Raw genomic sequence first — 3,516 nt, forward strand, 5'->3', positions numbered from 1 at the left:
AGGACCAAACAAACAACAGTAATAACCATGAGCACGGGAAACTGCCTTGTTTGCAAGTAAGTCTTCATGTGGTCATATATCTACTCTGTAAAATCAAATACACAACACACTTGTGATAGTGTTTCTAATCATACAATATTTTATAGCTATCAAAATGTTTTTATTATTATCAAGAAATCACAAATACTCACTCTGCAATGTACCATAAGTAATCAGAAGCATCTCTAGTAAGTAGTAACATTTGGTTGCTCATATAACCCTATAAATGCAAGCGTGTCACGGTCTTCTTCATCAGATTTTTTTTTCCTTCAACTAGCTGAAGACATTTAGAAAATAATCTCTTAAACACAAACTAAACTACATCTGGATAACGGGTAAGCGAACAACAAGTTGTGCCGCTATCCCCTTTTGGATCGCAAAGCCTATTCTACTAAATATAAATCCTTGGTTCTTCGGGCTCTGCGAGTTACTGTGGACAACCTTCTGCATTCGATCCAAGAAGCGAACCGCCTCGGGAGCTAGAGATCCAAATGTGTCGAAGACAAATGGAATGAACACGTGCTGATTCTCCAAACACGCTGCCTCATGCTTAGCAACCTTCCTAGATTCCGCCCTCAAAACCGCCTGTCTCGGAAAGAAACCACTGTCTCTCAACCCCACCAATGGTGACACCCCAGTGAGGTCGACATATGCATGCTTACCCCCTGCCCATCCAAACACAAGAACGTCCGCAGGACGCAGTGTAGATCTTCCCTCTCTCGGATCAGTCAGAAAGTTAACAGGTGTCTCTTTTTTGGCTGAGATCCCAGCATGCCTAAGCACATCCCATAGGACATCTCTAACCCAGTCATAAGATGAAGTTTCTTCATTATATGATTGCCACTTGAATTGCCCAACAGGTGTCATCTTTTTTTTGTGTGGTATGTGCTTTTATCTGCAAGTTAATCCACCCAAATTAATATTAACAAGCATTTTTACCCGCGCGTTGCAGCGTGCGGATCCATTAGTGCATTCGCAGGTAGGTGATATATGGAATGGTTCCCCAATTGTAGATTACGTGTATGAAGTAGGTAACTTTATAAAGCTATTTGAATATACAAAAAAATTGTCTAGGTTCTACAGGTACTTGTTTAATCACTCATATACAAATGACTTTTACTGTTTGGTAACTTTTGACCCATTCGAGGACTAAGATTCTCTGTGTGGACAATCCGTAGCTATTCACGATTCGTGGGAAAATCTGCTGCAAATATTTGCAAATACCAAGAACGCCCCTGTATAGCTTGAGCAAAACCCAAACTACACTTGTTTTGCAGCCATGTCTAACACCTAATAACATTAAAATATTGACCAATTATAATAAATAACTTTCTCAACTTATTTCTTACCTGGAATGAACTCAGTAGCTAACCCATGCCCATGTACCTAAACCTTTTAATCTTCAGAAGTACCTTTTCCTTTGTTACAAACCGCAGTTGGAATACATCATCCCGCAAAATGTTAACTTCCAAACTTCCTCAAAATGTCCTTGAATACAATCTAGTCCTCCCCCCTTTAATATCTTCTATTTCAATTTGTGAACTGTGACTAATACTTAATACTTGAGATTTACAAAATATCCAATATATTCCCAATACCCTTTTGACAGTTTAGATTTTGTGAATTGAAGCTGACGGTTTTTTTTTTTTTTGGCAACATCAAGCTTCCGACAATAGCTCTCTATTATGAAAATTGTTATATAAAATTATCAGAAACCCAAATATGCAGCACAAAAATAGGATGTTGTTTACGCCTGCAGATATGCCTATTTAACTGTAATTACAAAAGGCGTGTCAACTTTAATGCAACCTAATAGAAGTGGACTCGTTCATGGTTTTGATAATTTGTTGAAATACAAAATGATTTGTTTTCATGATTTGTTCGGGTTATGTAATAGGCTAAACTCATAAGACGCATGCACAAATATTAAACAAAACGAATACAACATACTTACAGAAATTGATGTATTCCGAAGACCCGTAACCTCAATTTAGCAAAACCAAAGTGAGCTTCTAACAAAAATGATGCTTATGAAAGAAGACGTGCTATGTTAAAAGAATCATGAACATAAAAGTTTAGGAGCTTAAATAAGAATTCTTACCAAAAATAAATGTAGAATTATTGTGTTGGAGACGATCCTTTGCTCGTTGATTCTTAGAAATCCCAGCTTATCAAACGATGCAAGGACATCTTGTAAAAATTTGTTATCATCAGCTTCTTAGGTTCTAACACTAACAAAATTGACAACATAAAAATTACCAATCTGATGATAAATGACTTGAATAATGGAGATACCTTATAATAAGGTTCAAAATGTCCAACTCCTTATGCAGACCTAACATACATACATAACTTAGGACATAATAAATAGGATTAGGATTTGTCAAGACAAAAACCTCACTCTTTGCAATTGAAGCTCAAACATGAAGATGACGATCTGCTAGTGCTTAAACAAAATCAAATAGAGTACAACCAAATCAAGGACTGTAAAGGAGAAATACGGTCAAATTAGGGTTACCTGGAGACATAGAAAGAAAAACGCAAGTCACCCTTTGTCGCTGCTCCTGACCTCCATATCCGTGTCTCTCTCGATGAACGATTGCTGAGAATTGGCAATGATCAGAGATGCTAGGAAAAGTAAATAAAAGGTAAATGGGGAAAACCTAAGGTTTTATGGCAAAGAAGCAAGCTACGTGGAGTTATCTTGATCACATGTTCATGAATAGTGAAAATGTGAGTGATTCAAATGATAGTTTTTAATATATATATAATTGATGTAATCTAAAAGTTCAAATTGGCTCCTTTTATATTTCATAGAAACATCCAAACGATTTACAATGAAGTGGCAGGTAAGCGGGCAACAAGCTGCGCCGCAACCTTCTTTTGGATAGCAAACCCAATTCGACTAAAAACAAAGTTTTGATTCTTATGGGCTGATACGTTACTATACACAACTTTCTGAACCCTATTCAAAAGGTCCACGACATCCGAAGCTAAGAAACCAAAAGTGTCAAAGGCGAAGGGGATAAACACCTGTTGATTCTCCAAACAAGCTCTCTCGTGTTTAGCAACCTTGCCCGATGCCGCCTTCAATGCTGCCTGGCTTGCTACAAATCCAGTATCCCTAATCCCAACAAGAGGGACACTCCTGTGAGGTCGCCACAAGCGTGTTTTCCCCCTACCCACCCAAAAACAAGTATATCGGCCGGTCGTAATGTAGATCTTCCTTCTTGAGGATCTGTAAGAAAGTTTACGGGGGCTTCCTTTTTAGACGAAATTCCGGCTCGTTTAAGAACATCGCATAGAACATCCCTCACCAAATCATGCATGTACTTAAACCCAGGCAACTCTTTGCAGTGAACCGCATGCTCGCCAAAAGAATCCGAACAAACCTTACGGCAAACCGGGCACGGCTCATCTACCGGAAACAAAGGGATCATTAACCGATACTTCAGGATGGCCCGGTACTCAAAAGCC

General features: G+C 38.5%; 1 long non-coding RNA gene across 1 annotated transcript; it reads right to left on the bottom strand.

Moving 5' to 3' along the window:
• Positions 1–2,224: 2,224 nt before the first annotated feature.
• Positions 2,225–2,639, bottom strand: LOC143585634 (uncharacterized). Its single transcript, XR_013144570.1, has 3 exons — positions 2,558–2,639; positions 2,441–2,476; positions 2,225–2,264 (listed from the first exon to the last, which is right to left on the bottom strand). It is a non-coding gene; the product is annotated as an uncharacterized LOC143585634 (long non-coding RNA).
• Between the last annotated feature and the right edge of the window lie 877 nt (positions 2,640–3,516).

This window comes from Bidens hawaiensis, unplaced genomic scaffold (assembly GCF_021521415.1).
Source record: "Bidens hawaiensis isolate Kalapana, Puna unplaced genomic scaffold, B.hawaiensis_p1.1 tig00033921_1, whole genome shotgun sequence".
NCBI lineage: Eukaryota > Viridiplantae > Streptophyta > Magnoliopsida > Asterales > Asteraceae > Bidens > Bidens hawaiensis.